This window comes from Hemitrygon akajei, chromosome 4, assembly GCF_048418815.1.
Source record: "Hemitrygon akajei chromosome 4, sHemAka1.3, whole genome shotgun sequence".
In the NCBI taxonomy this organism is placed as follows: Eukaryota; Metazoa; Chordata; class Chondrichthyes; order Myliobatiformes; family Dasyatidae; genus Hemitrygon; species Hemitrygon akajei.
Window position 1 is genome coordinate 7,831,448 of NC_133127.1, and position 20,374 is coordinate 7,851,821.

At 45.0% G+C, this 20,374-nt stretch overlaps 1 long non-coding RNA gene across 2 annotated transcripts in view; it reads right to left on the minus strand.

Moving 5' to 3' along the window:
* Positions 1–20,374, minus strand: part of LOC140726103 (uncharacterized) — a 96,363-nt gene that overhangs the window by 63,758 nt on the left and 12,231 nt on the right. The window lies entirely within an intron of this gene.

Genomic DNA, 20,374 nt, shown 5'->3' on the forward strand with positions numbered 1-20,374 from the left:
CAGACCCTGAGTCCCAGCTTGGTCTCAGGCCTGAGCCCCCGTTTATTACGCCTATTCCCATTTCCTCTTTGCCTTCCTTGATTTCCCTGTTCTATCCTTGCATCACGGTTCGCCTTGTAAAGAGTAATAAATTCTATTTTATTGAACCTTAGAAAAACGTTTTTGTGTCCTGCTTTTGGGTACTCCTCGAGCACCCTTGCCCCCCACCTTGTAACATCAAGGTCCTAGGGAATATCCTGTCAGGATCTGGAGACTTATCCACTTTTATATTCTTTAAAAGCACCACTACTTCCTCTTCTTTAATCATCATAGTTTCCATAACTGCCCTACTTGTTTCCCTTACCTTACACAATTCAATATCCTTCTCTTTAGTGAATACCGAAGAAAATAAATTGTTCAAAATTTTCCACATCTCTTTCAGCTCCACACATAGCTGTCCACTCTGATTCTCTAAGGAACCAATTTTATCCCTCACTATCCTTTTGCTATTAATATAACTGTAGAAACCCTTCGGATTTATTTCCACCTTACTTGCCAAAGCAACCTCGTATCTTCTTTTAGCTTTTCTAATTTATTTCTTAAGATTCTTTTTACATTCTTTATATTCCTTGAGCACCTCATTTACTCCATGCTGCCTATATTTATTGTAGATCTCTCTCTTTTTCTGAACCAAGTTTCCAATATCCCTTGGAAACCATGGCTTTCTCTAACTTTTAACCTTTCCTTTCAACCTAACAGGAACATAAAGATTCTGTACCCTCAAATTTTCACCTTTAAATGACCTCCATTTCTCTATTACATCCTTCTCATAAAACAAATTGTCCCAATTCACTCCTAAATCCTTTCAGAAATACTCCAACCAAAAATTTCAACTGTGGGTTCAGACCTATCCTTCTCCATAATTATATTGAAAATGATGGCATTGTGATCACTGGACCCGAAGTGCTCCACAACACATACCTCCGTCACCTGACTTATCTCATTCCCTAACAAGAGATCCAACACTGCCCCTTCTCTAGTTGGTACCTCTATGTATTGCTGCAAAAAACTATCCTGCACACATTTTACAAACTCCAAACCATCCAGTCCTTTTACAGTATGGGCTTCCCAGTCTATGTGTGGAAAATTAAAATCTCCCACAATCCCAACCCTGTGCTTACTACAAGTATCTGCTATCTCTTTACAAATTTGCTCCTCCAATTCTCGCTCCCCATTAGGTGGTCTATAATACACCCCTGTAAGTGTCACTGCACCTTTCCCATTCCTCAATTCCATCCAAATAGCCTCCCTAGACGAGCCCTCTAATCTATCCTGCCAAAGCACCGCTGTATTATTTTCTCTGATAAGCAATGCAACACCTCCCCCTCTTGCCCCTCCGATTCAATCGCACCTGAAGCAACGAAATCCAGGAATATTTAGTTACCAATCACACCCCTCCTGCAATCATGTTTCACTAATAGCTACAACATCATATTTCCATGTATCAATCCATGCTCTAAGCTCATCCACCTTTCTTACAATATCTTAGCATTAAATTAAATACATTTAAGAAATTCTCCACCTTTTATTCTCTGTTTATCCCTAATGGTGCAAACAACTTTACTATCTTCTTTTTCTTCCTTATCCCCTACATCTTTGGTCTGAGCACTCCCCTTCTCTATCACCTGCCTATCCTCCCTCACACACTTCTACAAGCTTTCTCTTCTAGTATGAAGTCTCCCCAGTAGCCTTAGCAAATCTCCCCGCCAGGATATTGGTCCCCCTAGGATTCAAGTGCAACCCATCCTTTTTGTACAGGTCACACCTGCCCCAAAAGCGGTCCCAATGATCCAGAAATTTGAATCCCTGCCCCTTGCTCCATTCCCTCAGCCACGCATTTATCCTTCACCTCATTCCATTCCTACTCTCACTGTCGCGTGGCACAGGCAGTAATCCGGCGATTACTACCTTTGCGGTCCTTCTTCTCAACTGCCTTCCTAACTCCCTATATTCTCTTTTCAGGACCTCTTCCCTTTTCCTACCTATGTGTACCACAACCTTTGGCTCTTCACCCTTCCACTTCAGGATATTATGGACGTGATCAGAAACATCCCGGACCCTGGCACCAAGGAGGCAAACTACCATCCTGGTCTCCAGACTGCGTCCACAGAATCACCTATCTGACTCCCTAACCATTGAGTCCCCTATTACTACTGCCTTCCTCTTCCTTTCCCTACTCTTCTGAGCCGCAGGGCCGGATTCTGTGCCAGAGGCATGGCCACTGTCGCTTCCCCCAGGTAGGCTCTCCCCCCGTCAACAGTACTCAAACAGGAGTACTTATTGTCAAGGGGTACAGCCACTGGGGTACTCTCTAGTACCTGACTCTTCCCCTTTCCTCTCCTAACGGTGACCCACCTGTCAGGCTCCCGTGGCCCTGGTGTGACCACCTGCCCGTAACTCCTCTCTATCACCTCCTCACTCTCCCTGACCAGACGAAGGTCATCGAGCTGCAGCTCCAGTTCCCTAACACGGTCCCTTAGGAGCTGCAGCTCGGTGCACCTGGTGCAGATATGGACGTCCAGGAGGCTAGGAGACTCCAGGACCTCCCACATCCGACACCGAGAACAACAAGCTGCCCTCGCACTCATAATTCCCCCTTTCCTCAAATAACAGGAAAAACTGAAAACTAAACCTACCTTGCTTTGCCCATTTCTGCCTAAGTCCGTTGAGCCAAAACCCTCAAGCCTTCACTCTGCTCCCAGCTCACTCCGCTGCCTGCTGTATAAGGCTGCGTTTCTTTTAAATCTTCCACGCTTCTCAGACTTCCTTCTCCAAGTTAAACCTGAATCAGGATTTCTGTCCTTTTAAATCTTCCGCGCTTCACTACCCGATGTCACATGCCTGTGCAGTCCTGCTTCTCTTAACCTCAATGAGAAGAAAAAATCAAAATGGCTCCCACAGCATCCCCTTCTGATTCTCAGACTTCCTTCTCCAAATTATAGTATTAATGGTAAGACTCTTGGCAGTGTGGAGGATCGGAGGGATCTTGGGCATCGAGTCCATAGGACATTCAAGGCTGCTACAAGAAACGCCAGGATAGTGTGTTGCCTCCCGGGGTGCTAGGGTCCAGGATGTCTCTGAGCAGTTGCAGAATATTCTTGAAAGGGAAGGTGAGCAGCCGGAGGTTGTGGTACATGTTGGTACCAATAACATAGGCAGGAGAGGGGTAGAGATCCCGTGCAGTAAGTTTGGGGAGTTGGGAAGGAGTCTAGAGAGCAGGATCTCCAAGATGGTCATCTCCGGATTACTTCCGGTGCCCTGAGCTGGTGAAGGTCGGAACAGGAAGATTGAGGTGCTGAATGAGTGGCTGAGGAGATTGTGCAGGGGGCAGGGTTTCAAGTTCTTAGATTATTGGAACCTTTTCTGGGGAAGAGGTGACCTGTAGAAGTGGAATGAGTTGCATCTGAACTGGCGGGGAACCGATTTCCTGCAAGGAAAGTTTATTAATGCTATTGGGGATGGTTTAAGCAAGACTTGCAGGGGTGTGGGAATGGAAGTGAAGAGGCAGAGGATAGGGCAGTTAGCACACAAGTAGAGAGAGCTTGCAGGGAGTTGGTAAGATGTATAAGCAGATGATAGAGCAAGGGTGCACTCAGACAGGTGGTTGACAAGTGTTGATTTTAATACAAGGAGCATCATAAACAAGGCGGATGAACTTAGCGCATGGATCAATATGTGGAACAATGATGCTGTGGCTATTATGGAGACTTGGATGACTCAGGGGCAGGAATGGCTGCTGCGTGTGCCAGGCTTTAGATGTTTCAAAAAGGACAGGCTGAGAGGGAAAATTGGAGGTGTGGCATTGCTAATCAGGGGTAGTATCACGGCTGCAGAAAAGGAGGTCATGGAGGAATTGTCTACTTATTCATTGTGGGTGGAAGTCTAAAACAGAAAGGGGGCAATAAATGCTGGGTGTTTTTTATAGACCTCCCAATAGTAACAGAGACATCGAGGAGCAAATACCCCAGGCTACTGTGGGAAATGAGGGGGGAGATTGCTGAGCTCTTGCGATGATCTTTCCATCATCAAAGGGACGGGAGAAGTACCAGAGGATTGGAAGGGTGCAAACGCTGTTCCCTTGTTCAAGAAAAGGAGTAGAGATAACCCAGGAAATAATAGACCAATGACTCTGACTTCAGTGGTGGGCAAGTTGTTGGAGAAGATCCTGAGAGGCAGGATTTATGTGCATTTGGAAAGACATAATCTGATTAGGGACAGTTAGCATGGCTTTGTCAAGGGCAGGTCATGCCTTAGGAGCCTGATTAGATTCTTTGAGGAAGTAACAAAACACATTGATGAAGGTAGAGCAGTGGATATAGTGAATATGGATTTCAGTAAGGCATTTGATAACGTTCCCCATGCTAGGCTCAATCAGAAAGTATCGAGTCATGGGATCAAAGGAGATCTTGCTTTGTGGATCCAGAATTGGCTTGACCACAGAAGACAAAGGGTGGTTGTAGATGGTCTGTAATCTGCATGGGGGTCAGTGACCAGTGGTGTTCCATACTGATTTGTTCTGTGATCCCTCCCCTTTGCAATTTTAATAAATAACCTGGATGAGGAAGTGGAAGGGTGGGTTAGTAAGTTTGCCGATGACACAAAAGTTACAGGGTGTTGTGGATAGTCTGAAGGGTTGTCAGAGGTTACAGTGTGACGTCGATAGGATGCAGAACTGGGCTGAGAAGTGGCTACTGGAGTTCAACCCAGATAGGTGTGACGAGGTTGGAGGTGACATCCGATGTACGACAACTCTGGTAGGGTTTGCAAGAGATTACTCCCAATAGTATGAATGGCTGCAATGCTTCACTACCAAATGAACTCAATGCCTTCTATGCACGCTTTGATAGGGAGAGCACAACTACAGCTGTGAAGATCCCTGCTGCATCTGGTGACCCTGTGATCTCTGTCTCAGAGGCTGAAGTTAGACTGTCCTCAAAGAGGATGAACCCTCACAAGGTGAAAGGTCCTGATGGAGTACCTTATAAGGCTCTGAAAACATCTGCCAACCAACTGGCGTGGGTGTTCAAAGACTTTTTCAACCTCTCACTGATACGGGTGTAAGTCCCCACTTGCTTCAAGAGGCCAACAATTATACCGGTGCCTAAGAATAACGTGGGCTGCTTTAATAACTATTGTCCAGTGCCATCACATCGACTGTGATGAGGAGTCAGGTCTCTCAGTGGGAGTGTATTTTGGAGATAGTGATCTCAATTCCATCTCCTTTACCATAGCATTGGAGAGGGATAAGAACAGACAAGTTAGGAAAGCGTTTAATTGGAGTAAGGGGAAATATGAAGCTATCAGGAAGGAACTTGGAAGTATAAATTGGGAACAGATGTTCTCAGGGAAAAGTACGGAAGAAATGTGGCTAATGTTCAGGGGATATTTGCATGGCGTTCTGCACAGTTATGTTCCAATGAGACAGGGAAAGGATGGGAACCATGGTGTAAAAAGTCTGTTGAAAATCTAGTCATGAAGAAAAGAAAAGCTTATGAAAGGTTCAAAAAACTAGGTAATGACAGGGATCTAGAAAAATTCAAGGCTAGCAGGAAGGAGCTTAAGAGTGAAATTAGGAAGCCAGAAGGGGCCATGAGAGGCCCTGGTGGACAAGATTAAGAAAAATCCCAAAGAATTCTACAAAGTATGTGAAGAGCAAGAGGATAAGACGTGAGAGAATAGGACCAATCAAGTGTGACAGTGGAGAAGTGTGTATGGAACTGGAGGAGATAGCAAAGGTACTTAATGAATACTGTGCTTCAGTATTCACTACGGAAAAGTACCTTGGTGATTGTACGGATGACTTACAGAGGGCTGAAAATCTTTAGAATACAGACAGTAAGAAGGAGGATGCGCTGGAGTTTTTGGAAAGCATCAAGTTGGATAAGTTGCTGGGACCAGATGAGATGTTCCCTAGACTACTGTGGGAGGCGAGGGAGGAGATTGCCGAGCCTCTGGATGTTTTTTGCATCATCAATAGGGACAGGAGAGGTTCTGGAGGACTGGAAGGTTGCCGATCTTGTTCCCTTCTTCACTAAAGGGAGTAGAGAGAGCCCTGGAAATTATAGACGAATGAGTCTTACGTCAGTGATGGAGAAGATCCTGTGAGGCAAGATTTATGAACATTTGGGGGGTATGATATGATTAGGAATAATCAGCATGGCTTTGTCAAAGGCAGTTCATGCCTGATTGAATTTTTTGAGGATGTGACTAAACACATTTATAAACGTAGAGCAGTAGATGTAAGGCATTTCAGCAAGGCATTTGATAGGATACCCCATGCATAGCATATTGAGAAAATAAGGAGGCATGGGATCCAAGAGGACATTGCTTTGTGGATCCAGAACTGGCTTGCCCACAGAAGGCAAAGAGTGGTTGTAGACGGGTCATATTCAGCATTGAGGTCGGTGGCCAGTGGTGTGCCTCAGGGATCTGTTCTGGGAACCATGCTCTTCGTGATTTTCATAAATGACCTGGATGAGGAAGTGGAGGGATGGGTTAGTAAATTCGCTGATGACACAAAGGTTGAGGGTGTTGTGGATAGTGTGGAGGGCTGTCAAAGGTTATAGTGGGACATCAATGGGTTGCAAAACTGGGTTGGGAAGTAGCAGAATGAATTCAGCCCAGATGTGTGAGATGGTTCATTTTGGTAGGTCAAATATGATGGCAGAATATAGTATTAATGGTAAGACTCTTAGCAGTGTGAAGGATCAGAGGTATCTTGGGGTCCCAGTCCATAGGACACTCAAAGTAGCTGCGCAGGTTTACTGTGTAGATAAGAAGGCATACGGTGCATTAGCCTCATCAATCGTGGGATTGAGTTTGAGCTGAGATGTAATGTTGCAGCTATATAGGACTCTGGTCAGACCCCACATGGAGTAATGTGCTCAGTTCTGGTCACCTTACTACAAGAAGGGTGTGGAAACTATAGAAAGGGTGCAGAGGAGATTTACAGGGATATTGCTTGGAATGGGGAGCATGCCTTATGAGAATAGGTTGAGTGAACTCGGCCTTTTTTCCTTGGAGCAACTGAGGATGAAATGTGACCTGACAGAGGTGTATAAGATGATGAGAGGCATTGATCGTGTGGATAGTCAGAGGCTTTTTCCCCAGGGCTGAAATGGCTAACACAAGAGGGCACAGTTTTAAGCTGCTTGGAAGTAGGTACAGAGGAGATGTTAGGGGTAAGTTTTTTTTACGCAGAGAGTGGTGAGTGCATGGAATGGGCTGCCGGCAACGGTGGTGGAGGCGGATACAATAGGGTCTTTTAAGGGACTCCTGGATAGGTACATGGAGCTTAGCCCATTATCCAGCTGATCCAAATCATCCTCTGAGCTTTGATAGCTTCCCTCACTGTAAACTATACCCCCAGTCTTGGAGTTATCTGCAAATTTGCTGATTCAGCTTACCACATTTTCCTCTAAATCATTAATTTAAGTAGAAAAGACCAATGGGCCAGCACTGATTCCTGAAGCACATCACTGGGAATGATATAAAAACAATTGGGCTGTTTTCATGGGGAAATTCAATTTCCCAAATATAAATTGGAGCTTCTTCATGCAAGAGGTGCAGATAGGGCAGAATTTGTTAAACGGGATTTCGTAATTCAGATACACAACCGAGCACACCAGCTTCTGGGGTTCAGATGCTCTGGCTGTCCGGAATATGGATAGTTGGCACAGCCCCTTTAAAAACTCAGGCTTGTCTGCTCATTGGCCCATGTTTTCAGCCAGGATTTTAATGTTTAAAGAGCATCTGAACTGAGGTTTGGTGCTCAATCATCAGATCTACTTTGGATTCTCATCTAGCGAACTGTTTAGAACTCTGTTCTCATCTCAGTCTCATATCGTGTCTCAGTTCTAGTTTCAGATACTCCAGCAGCTGGGTCAAAGGTTTCTCATTACAGTACAATTGAACCTCACATGGAGCTAATGAGGTATCAGAGCCTCGTGTCAGCTGTGGCCAACCACAGGAAGGTAATTTCAAGGCAGAGCCTGGAGATACATGAACTCCATGTTGCAATGCAGGAAGCAGAGATGCTCGGGTGAGGCTGTTGGTCACACTGAGGAGTCAGTCCATCGTTCAGCCCCGGAGATATTTGGAGGTGATCTGGATTCCTGCTGTGGCTACCTCACTCAGTGTTCATTGGTTTTCAAACTTCATCCATCCCGGTTCCCTACAGAGCACAGAAAGGTGGCCTTCATAATCTTTCTCCTGACTGGAAGAGCCCTGGCCTGGGCCACCATACATTGGGAGTGGAGGCTGGAGATTTGCTCTGATTTGGAAGCATTCATCAACACCATGAAGAGGGTGTTCCATCATCCTGCTGGAGCTAACAGAGCCTCGGACCATCTGATGAAGGTGTTTCAAGCTAGTCCATCACCAGATGATTACAAGATTGAATCTCGGACTTTGGTTGAGGAGTGTGGCTGGAACAGAGAGGCTTTGGCCACTCACTCTGCCATGGACTCTGAGGAGAATTAAATGATGTCCTTTGTCTTGGGAGATTTGGTAGAGGACTTAGAGGCTCTGATCAACCAGGCCATCTGCCTCAATAATTGTCTGGTGGAGTGAGGGTGGGGCTATCTCAAGAGGCCAAGTGGCTCGCCCAAGCCCGGCCTCATCTCATCACAGTTCACTTCCAGACCGTGGACACTGACCAGCCTGTCTCCTGCACAGGATTGTGTGGAGCCAAGGCAAATGAGCTGCACATGACTCTCCACTGATGTGAGGTGCCAGCATAGGAGTCGAGGTTGCTGCTACTACTGCAGGAAGGCAGGTCTCCTGTGGGCCGAATGTCCAAATCTATAGCTGTCGGGAGAACTGCTAAGACCATCCGATGTTCGGAGGACTGTGACAGTAGCAGCCATTACTCCCAAATCTGCAGATTCTGGTGTCGTGCTGAAGGTGGGGATCTCCTGGGAAAATAACCGGCAAGAGGTGAACATCTTTTGGAGTCTGGGGCAGCTGTTAATTTCCTGGAATATTAGACAGCCCATCAGCTCAACATGCCTCTGCAGGAGCTGAGCCAGCACTTGACCACAACTGCCCTGATGGTCGTCCTCTAGGGATACTGCAGCAGACATTGGTTTTGCAGAAGAGTACAGAGAAACATGCAGAGGACATTTGTTTCTGCATCAATGATTTTCCTCACATACTCCAGATTCTCAGGCACACTTGGCTGACCAAGAATAAATTTTCTGTGAACTGGGAGGAAGGGGGAATCATCGCTGGTCAAGTCTTGGCAAAATGGAATGTTTTTGGTTTGGTGTTCCGACCCCCAGACTCTCCCAAGAACAGTGACCAACAAGGAGGCGGACTTTTGCACGTGGTAATCTGAAGCCTTTGGGACACCTAGTCCTGGCTCCAAGGGCAGACATGTTGGCTCCAGTCAACGAGACCGTGTGAGTCCCAGCGTTGTCTAGTCAGAGGTGCACTGGAACTGGAGAGAAAGAGTCTCTAGTTCAGGAGCAAGCCAAGAAGCTCGCCAAGCAAGTGCCCAAAGAACTCTGGAGCCCGAGCAGCCAAGCCTAACGGAGTCGGTCGCCATATCCCATCCAAGGGAAGGGCTCCTAAAGGAAGACGTATGGAGCCTGGTCCCAAGAGCACAAAGACTATTCATAGCACCTCATGGCCATCATCTGAGGATACGGATGAAAACTTGGACTTTGATTTGCCCATCCTCTAGAGTCGGATAAGGACTCCAATTGGAATAGAAAACTCTATAGAAGACTCGATGGAATAGGTTCAACTGATGGCACCAGCCTATGGTATTTAGATGCCATAACTCTCCAGAATATGGACAGCTGGTAGGGCCTCATTAAAGATTCAGGCCACCCTGCTAATTGTTGGTGGTGATTTGGCACCAGGATTTTAATATTTACGGAGTACCTGAACTGAAGTTCGGTGTTTGATCGACAGCTCAACTTTGAATTCTCGTCTAGCATCTAGTTTACAAGCCCGTCCTCGTTTCAGTCTTGTATCATGTCTAGTTACAAGCCCGTCCTCATTTCAGTCTCATATCACGTCTAGTTTACAAGCCCATCCTCATTTCAGTCTCGTATCATGTCTCAGTTCTAGTCTCAGATACTCCAATTCTTGGTCCTAACCATCCTCACCTCGGTCTCTCATCACAAATAGTCCAACGTGAGGAGGAACTGTACTGAACCTGGTGTTGGTGACTGAGCCTGTCCAGGTGACTGACCTTTCAGTGGATGAGCAGTTGAGGAACAGTGACCACAACTCTTTACATTTTAAGACAGCTGTATGTTGGACTTTGCCATAGAGCATTAAATTGGAGCAGGTCAAATTACAAGAGCATTAGGCAGGATCTCTGGAGAATTTACTCGGAACAGCTGAATAAAGGTGTAGACTGTTTCCTAAATGGGGAGAAAATGCAAAATAATCAGAGGAATGAAGGGACTTGGGAGTCCTTGTGCAGGATTCCCTAAAGGTAAACTTGTAGGTTGAGTCAGTAGCAAGGAAGACAAATGCAATGTTACCATTCAGTTTGAGAGGACTAGAATATAAGATCAAGGATGTAATGCTGAGGAGTTATAAGGCATTGCTCAGACCACACTTGGAGTATCATGAGCAGTTGTGGGTCTGTTATCTACGAAAGGATGTGTTGGCATTGGAGAGAGTCCAGAGGAGGTTCATGAAAATACTTCCGGGAATGAAAGGGTTAACGTCCGAGGAATGTTTGATGTCTGGCCCTGTTCTCACTGGAGTTTAGAAGAATGAGGTGAGGATCGCATTGAAACATATTGAATATTGAAAGGCCTGAATAGCGTGGATGTGGAGAGGATATTTACTGTAGTGGGGGAATCTAGGACCAGAGGGCACTGCATCAGAATAGATGGATGTCCATTTAGAACAGAGGTGAGGAATTTCTTAAGTCAGAGGGTTGTGAATCAGTTCAATTCATTGCCATGAATGAAGATGGATGCCAAGTGACTGAGTATATTTAAAGTAGAGGCTGATAGGTTCCTGATTAATCAGGGAGTCAAAGGTTACATGGAGAAGATAGGAGAATGGGGGAGAGGGATAATAAATCAGCCATGATGGAATGTTCGAGCATACTCATTGGGTTGTATGGCCTAATTCTTCTCCTGTGTCTTAAGGGTTTTGGTCAAATCCACATCTGGCATATGGAGGGTGTTTAAAGACCAATTGCACAGAATACAGGACAGGTCGTTTGCTCTTGGAAGGAAGGAAACTCTGAGAAAGTGCCCGGAAATTATAGACTGGTGAGCCTGACATCAGTAATGAGGAAGTTATTGGAAAGTTTTCTACAGGACGGGATATTTCAGTATTTTAGAGCAGATAGTAAGGTGGAGGAGGATAAAAGTCATGAGAGGACTGCATGTATAGACAGAAATCAAAGGTTTGTATGTGATAGAAATGTTCTCAGGTGCAACTATTTCAATGCAATGAGTATTGTAGGTAAGGCGGATGAGATTAGGGCATGGATTGGCATGTGGGGTTACGACGTTATTGCTATTAGACGTTTGCAGGAAGGGCAGGACTGGCAGATTAATGTTCTGGGGTTCCATTGTTCTAGACATGATAGAGGGGGAGGAGTGGCATTACTAGTCAGGGAAAATATCAGAGCTGTGCGTAGACAGGGCAGCCCGGAGGGTTCGTCTACAGAGGCCATATGGTTGGAGCTGAGGAACGGGAATGGTGTGACCACTCTAATAGGGCTGTATTATAGACCACCCAATAGTCAGAGAGAACTGGAGGAGTAAATATGCAGAGAAATAGCAGACCGATGTAAGAAACAGAAAGTTGTAATAGTGAGGGATTTTAACTCTCCACATATTGACTGGGACTCCCACACTGTGAAAGGGCTGGATGGCTTGGAGTCTGTCAAATGTGTTCAGGAAAGTTTTCTAAATCAATATATAGAAGTACCAGCAAGAGAGGATGCAATACTTGATTTCCTGTTAGGGAACCAGACAAGTCAGGTGACAGAAGTATGTGTAGCCAAACATTTGAGTCCAGTGACTATAATAAACATAGAAACATAGAAAACCTACAGTACAATAGAAACCCTTAGGCCTACAAAGTTGTGCCAAACATGTCCCTACCTTAGAAATTACTAGGTTTACCCATAGCCCTCTATTTTTCTAAGCTCCATATACCTATCCAAAAGTCTCCTAAAAGACCCTACCATATCTGCCTCCACCACCATTGCTGGCAGCCCATTCCACACACTCACTACTCTCTGAGTAGAAAACTTGTCCCTGACATCTCCTCTGTACCTACACCCCAGCACCTTAAACCCATGACTTCTTGCGGTGACCATTTCAGCCCTGGGAAAAAGCCTCTGACTATCCACACGATCAATGCCTCTCATTATTTTATACACCTCTATCAGGTCACCTCTCGTCCTCCGTTGCTCCAAGGAGAAAAGGTTCATTCAACCTGTTTTCATAAGGCATTCTCCCTAGTCCAGGCCACATCCTTGTAAATCTCCTCTGTAGTTCCACATCCTTCCTGTAGTGAAGCAACCAGAACTGAGCACAGTACTCCAAGTGGGGTGTGACCAGGGTACTATATAGGTGCAACATTACCTCTCGGCTCCTAAATTCAATTCCATGATTGATGAAGGCCAATACATCATACGCCTTCTTAACCACTGAATCAACTTGCGCAGCTGCTTTGAGTGTCCTAAGGACTCAGACCCCAAGATCCCTCTGATCCTCCACACTGACAAGAGTCTTACCATTAATACTATATTCTGTCAACATATCTGACCTACCAAAATGAACCACTTCACACTTGTGTCATCAGCAAACTTACTAATCCAACCCTCAACTTCCTCAGCCAGATGATCTACAAAAATCACAAAGAGTAAGGGTCCCAGAACAAATCCCCGAGGCACTCCTCTGGTTACCGACCTCCATGCAGAATATGACCCATCTACAACCACTCTTTGCCTTCTGTGGGCAAGCCAATTCTGGACCCACAAAGCAATGTCCCCTTGGATCCCATGCTTCCTTACTTTCTCAATAAGCCTTGCATGGGGTACCTTATCAAGTGCCTTATGAAATCCATATACACTACATCTCTGCTCTTCCTTCATCAATATGTTTAGTCACATCCTCAAAAAATCCAATCAGGCTCGTAAGGCACTACCTGCCCTTGACAAAGCCATGCTGACTTTTCCTAATCACATTATACCTCTCCAAATGTTCATAAATCCTGCCTCTCAGGATCTTCTCCATCAACTTACCAACCACTGACGTAAGACTCGCTGGTCTATAATTTCCTGGGCTATCTCTACTACCTTTCTTGAATAAAGGAACAACATTTGCAATACTCCAATCCACCGGAACCTCTCCTGTCCCAATTGATGATGCAAAGATCATCACCAGCAGCTCAGCAATCTCCTCCCTCACCTCCCATAGTGGCCTGGGGTACATCTCATCTCGTCCTGGTGATTTATCCAAATTAATGCTTTCCAAAAGCTCCAGCATGTCCTCTTTCTTAATATCTACATGCTCAAGCTTTTCAATCTGCTGCAAGTCATCAATATTATCACCAAGATCTCTTTCTATTGTGAATACTGAAGTAAAGTATTCATTAAGTACCTCCGCTATTTCCTCCGGTTCCATACACACTTCTCCACTGTCACACTTAATAAATCCTATTCTTACACGTCTTCTCCTCTTGCTCTTCACATGCTTGTAGAATGCCTTGGGGTTTTCCTTAATCCTGCCCGCCAAGGCCTTCTCATTGCCCCTTCTGGCTCTCCTAATTTCCTTCTTAAGCTCCTTCCTGTTAGCCTTACAATCTTCTAGATCTGTAAAATTACCTAGTTCTCTGAACCTTTTGTAAGCTTTTCTTTTCTTCTTGACTAGATTTATTACAGCCTTTGTACACCACGGTTCCTGTATCCTACCATAACTTCCCTGTCTCATTGGAACGTACCTATGCAGAACTCCACACAAATATTCCCTGAACATTTGCAACATTTCGTCTGTACTTTTCCCTGAGAACATCTGTTTCCAATTTAAGCTTCCAATTTCCTGCCTGTTAGCCTCATAATTCCCCTTACTCTAGTTAAACACTTTTCTAACTTGTCTGTTCCTATCTCTCTCCAATGCTATTGTAAAGGAGATAGAATTATGATCACTATCTCCAAAATGATCTCCCACTGACAGATCTGACTCCTGACCAGGTTCATTTCCCAATAATGTCATTAGTTTCAAGTTAATTATGGATAAAGGTAGGTCTGGTCCTTGAGGTAATGTTCTAAATTAGAAAAACATAAAAATAAGGGCCAATTTTGTGGAAATGAGAAAGGATCTAGGAGGAGTGGATTGGGATAAGTTGCCTTCTGGCAACAATGTTTTCAGTAAGTGGAAGGCCTTCAAAGGTGAAATTTTGAGAGTGCAGAGTTTGTATGTTCCTGCCAGGATTAAAGGCAAAGTTAATAGGCATAGGGAACCTTGGTTTTCAAGGGATATTGGCAATCTGGTTAAGAAAAAGAGAGAGGTGTATAGCAGGTATAGGCAACAAGGAACAAATGAGGTACTTGAAGAGTTTCAAAAATGTAAGAAAATACTAAAGAAGGAAATCAGGAAGGCAAAAAGAAGACACGAGGTTGCTTTGGCAGATAATGTGAAGGTAAACCCGAAGGGTTTCTGCAAGTGTATTAAGAGTAAAAGGATAGTAAGGGATAATATTGGTACCCAAGAAGATCAGAGCGGTCGTCTATGTGTGGAGCCTCACAAGATGGGGGAGATCTTAAACAGTTTTCTTGCATCAGTATTTACTCAGGAAACCGGCATAGTGTATATGGAAGGAGGTGAAACAAACAAGTAGTGTCATGGAACATATAGAGATTAAAGAGGAGGATGTACTTGTTGCCTTACAGTGAATAAAGGTAGATAAATCCCCCAGGCCTGACATGATATTTCCTCGGACCTTGAGAGACGAGTATAGAAATTGCAGGGGTTCTGGCAGAAATACAATCACACATTGTCAGAAATATAACCAGAAGGAGGGTGAACTGAATTCCAGAGACAACAGTGAATCAGTCTAAACTAAACTGTAAAACAACAAAAGGCAGAGTGAGTGATGAACCAGCTGTTTCTGTCAGTGACACGGCCAGTGACTGACTGATTCAGACTCTCAGTGTGATCTCTGTTACTGTACCCTGGTTTACTGAGAGTTCCAGTGCTTTCACTTTCAAACCCATCCACCCACATGTCTCTTCCTCTCCCCACCTACCCAACTCTCTGTCCCCACTCTCCACCCACCCATCTCCCTCCCAACTCCCCAGCCACTTCCTTCTGTCCCTACTCCCCACCCACCTCTCTCTCCCCACTCCCTACACCCCACCCACTTCTCTCCCCACTCCCACTCATCCATCTCTCTCCCCACTCCCCACCCATGCTCCTCTCTCTTCCGCCACTCCTCACCGAAGCCCAATACTCACCAAAGCCAGATCAGTGACCCTATCAACAGCATTTTGACCTCAATATCCCTCCCAATATGACCACTCTGTTAGAAGTTCTTTAATACTTCATTCCCATCATTTCTGTGTGGATTACCTGCCTCATTGCTGTCTCTCGAACTTACCCCTATCCTTCTTTCTTTCTCACTTCCTCCATCCAGAGTTGTGTCTGTGACTCCAATCACAGCATCTCACCAATCACACTCTGTCAGAAATATCTGGAGGGAGAGTGAACTGAATCCCAGAGACAGCAGTGAATCAGTCTAAACCAAACTGTAAAACAACAAAAGGCAGAGTGAGTGATGAACCAGCTGTTTCTGTCAGTGACATGGCCAGTGACTGACTGATTCAGACTCTCAGTGTGATCTCTGTTACTGCACCCTGGTTACTGAGATTCATGCTTTCACTTTCAACCCCACCCAGAACATATTCTTCTCTGTTCAAATTAATCGTTTGACTTAGTCGAGTCAAACAGCCCTTCTGACCAACATGCAGTTTCTGTGCTGACCAGAAAGTAAACATCCATACTGATCCCATTTACTAAATCCCTCACACCGACTTTAACCAGCTCTCTCCTCTTCTTCATTTACTCCACTATGTATCCCTCACAATCCCACCCCTTCTACCATCTGTATTTCACACAATTGTCTCCAGTTATTTTCAATTATTTCAAGAGGAATAGAATATTAAAGTAAGGAGATAATGCTGAGCCAGGCCGCACCTGGAGTATTGTCAACAGTTTTGGGCCCCATATCTCAGAAAGGATGTGTTGTCTTTTCTAGAACTAGAAGGCACAACCTCAAAATTGAGGTACAACCTTTTAGAATGAAGATAAAGAGGAATTTTTATAGCCAGAGAGTAGCGAATCTGTGGAATCCTCTGCCACTGACTGCGGTGAAGGCCAAGTCTGTGGGGAAATTAAAGCAGAAATTGATCATTTCCTGATCGACCAGGGTATCAAAGGATATGACCATAAGACCATAAGACAAAGGAGCAGAAGTCGGCCATTCGGCCCATTGAGTCTGCTCTGCCATTTTATCATGAGCTGATCCATTCTCCCATTTAGTCCTACTCCCCCACCTTCACACCAAAACCTTTTATGCCCTGGCTACTCAGATACCTATCAATCTCTGCCTTAAATACACCCAATGACTTGACTTCCACTGCTGCCCGATGCAACGAATTCCACAGATTCACCACCCTCTGGCTAAAAAAAATTTCTTCGCATCTCTGTTCTGAACAGTCGCCCTTCAATCCTTAATTCATGCCTTCTCGTACTAGATTTCCCGACCATGGGAAACAACTTTGCCACATCCACTCTGTCCGTGCCTTTCAACATTCGAAATGTTTTTATGAGGACACTCCTCATTCTTCTAAACTCCAAGGAGTACAGTCTAAGAGCAGTGAAATGTTCCTCTTATGTTAACCCTCTCATTCCCGGAATCATTCTAGTGAATCTTCTCTGAACCCCCTCCAACATCAGCACATCCTTTCTTAAATAAGGAGCCAATATAGTGAGAAGGCAGGTGTAAGGGATTGAAGGGATTCAGGATCAGCCATGATGGAACAGCAGAGAAGACTTGATGGGCTGAATGGCTTAATTATGCTCCTATGTCTTATGATCTAATGTACCGTGTGAGAGGAGTCTGACCCCAGGACACTCCTGCACTACCAGACTGCCCACCTCTCCTGGTGAGCTGTTACTCTAGCCTGGTTTTACTGGGAGAGTCAATGTTTTTAGCTTCAAAGCCACCCAGAGAAGAAGCTTTGCTTCTCAAAGAAATCATGAGACTGTTTGTACGCAGTCAGAGCCTGTCCATCAGACCACCATATTCGAGCTGACCATCGAGTCTGTCCACACCGACCCCATTAACCAATTCCCTCCCAGTGCCAGTCCTGCCACCTCTCCCCACATACTCTCTACCCAGCTCTCTGCCAGACTCTACTGTACCATCTCATGGTCTAACCATCTTTATCGATAACTCCCAATGCTCCTCATTGCCTTGCAGAGGTGCTCCCTGGTCTGCTGAGCTCCTCCAGTCTTTTGTGTGACCCGGCCAGTGACTGTCTTCTTCAGACAGTCAGTGTGACCCATGACTGTACTCTGGTTTGCTGGGAAATTCAGTGTCTTCAACTTCAACCCAAACCAGACCACATTCTTTGCTGTATCTCAATTAAAAAGGGGATGGGCAGCCACTGCAGGCTGTTCCCCTCAATAATATGGACACAGCTTTGGATCCTGTTGAGGGATGTGGGCAATGACATAACGGGGGAAAGTCACAGTTGTCAGGTCTCTGCCACTGAGTCTGTCTCTTTGGTTCTGAAGAGAAGTGGGGAGAAGAGGAGATCAGTAGTGAAAGGGATTCATTGGTTAGGGGAAGATATAGTTTGGGGGTGCTTATCGGTTCTGTGGAGTTCTGTGAAATTCCTAGATGATACGTTGCCTCTTAGGTGTCGGGCCAGGGACATCTCGGATGCAGTGCACGGCATTCTTGAGGGAGAGGGGAGTAGCCAGAAGTCATGGTCCATGTAGCAACCAATGATATAGGCAGGAAGGGTGATGAGACCCTGCAAAGATAGTTCAGGAAGATAAAGGACAGGATCTCCAGGGTTGTGATCTCAGGATTGCTACCCTTGCTATTTGCTAGTGACGTCAGAACTGAGAAGATTACACAGTTTAACATGAGGCTAAGGAGTTAGTACAGGAGGGAGTGAGTCAAAATTTCCTGATCTTTGGACTCTTTTCCAAGGAAGCTGTGTTTGCACCTGAACTGGAGGGGGACAATTATCCCAGTGAGAGGGGCATTATCCCAGTGAGAGGGGTTTCTTGTGCTGCTCTGGAAAGGGGGGGGGGTTAAACTAGAGTTGCAGGGGTTAGGAACCAGAGTGCCAGGGCAGATTGTGGAGTGGTTGTGAGCTAAGATGATATCAAGCCTACATATAAAGATAGGAACCAAAATGTTGAGCAGGGTGGGAATAATCTTCTGAGTTAGGAGTATTGTAGGAAAAGCTTAGCGCATGGATCAGCATGTGGAATTATGACATCACAGCCGTCAGTGAAACCTGGTTACAGGAGGGGTTGGACAGGCACCTCAATATTCTGGGATTCTGTTGTTTTAGACGTGATAGAGAGATATCAGTGTAAAAGAGAGATGAGAGTGGATATCGGACCACTGGAAAACAATGATGGAGAGGTAGTAATTGGGACAAGGAAATGGCAGACGAACTGAATGAGTATTTTGCATCAGACTTCACTGTGAAAGACATTTGCAGTATGATGGAAGTTTGAGAGTGTTAGGGAGTGTAAAGTTACCATTACTAGGGTGAAGGTTTTTGAGAAACTGGAAGGTCTGACGTTTTAAAAAAAAAATCACCTGGACCAGATGGTCTACATCCCATTCTGAAAGAGGTGGCTGAAGAGATTGGGGACACATTAAGTATGTTTCAAGAACCACTAGATTATGGATGGGTTCCGGAAGACAGGAAAAATATAAATGTCATTCCACTCTTCAAGAAGGGAGAGAGGCAGTAGAAAGGAAATTATAGACCAGTTAGTTTGAGTTCAGTGGTTGGGAAGATGTTGGAGTTGATTATTAAGGATGAGGTCTCAGTGTACTTGGAGGCACATGATTAAATAGGCTGCAGTTTCCTCAAGGGAAAACCTGACATGCTGCCGGTGTGGCCTCCTGTAGGCCAGTGAGGCCCAACGTAGATTGGGAGACAGCTTCACTAAGCACCCATGTTCTGTCCACCAGAAAAGGCGGGAACTCCCAGTGGCCACCCATCTTAATTTATCTTCCCATTCCCATTCTAATATGTCTATCTTGTAGCCTCCTCCACTGTCATGATGAGGCCACACTTAGCTTGCAGGAACAACACCTTATATTCTTTTGAGTAGCCTCCAACCTGATGGCATTAACATTGATTTCTCAAGCCAGGTATGCGATTGAAACCTATAGACTAGTGGTGTTCCATGGGGGTCTGTTTTGGGACAGATCTTCTTGGATTATATGTCAATGACGGATGACAGAAGTGATGACTTTGTGGTAATGTTTGCAGATGATATGAAGATAGCTGGAGGATCAGGTAGTTTTGAAGAAGTAGAGAGGCTACAGAAGGACTTAGAAAGATTAGGGGAATGGTCAAAGACATGGCAGGTGGAATACAGTGTCAGGAAGTTTTTGGTCCTGTGCTTTGGTAGAAAAAATAAACGTGTACACTATTTTCTAAATGGAGAGAAAATTCAGGAATCTGCAGTGCAAAGGCATCTGGGAGTCCTTGTGCAGGATTCCCTAAAGGTTAATTTGCAGGTTGAGTCTGTGGTGAGGAAGGCAAATGTGATATTAGCTTTCATCGTAAAAGGACAAGAATATAAAAGCGAGGAAGTAATGTTGAGACTTTATAAAGCACTGGTGAGGCCTCACGGAGTATTGTGAACAGTTTTGGGCCTCTTATCTTAGAAAGGATGTTCTGAAACTGGAGAGGGTTCAAAGGAGATTCATGAAAATGATTCCAGGATTGAATGGCCTCTCATATGAAGAGCATTTAATGACTCTGGGTCCGTATACACCAGAATTCAGAAGAATGAAGGGTGATTTCATTGAAACCTATCGAATGGTGAAAGGCCTTGACAGAATGAACATGAAAAGGATGTTTCCTCTGGGAAGAGTGCCCAAGACTAGAGGGTACAAGCCTTAGAACAGAATGGCGTCATTTTAGAACAGAAATAAGGAAGAACTTCTTTAGCCGGAGATTGGTGAATCAATGGAATTCTTTGCCACAGACAGCTGTGGAGACCAAGTCTTTATGTATATTTAAGGCAGAGGTTGATAGATACTTGATTATTCAGGGCATGAAGGGATATAGGGA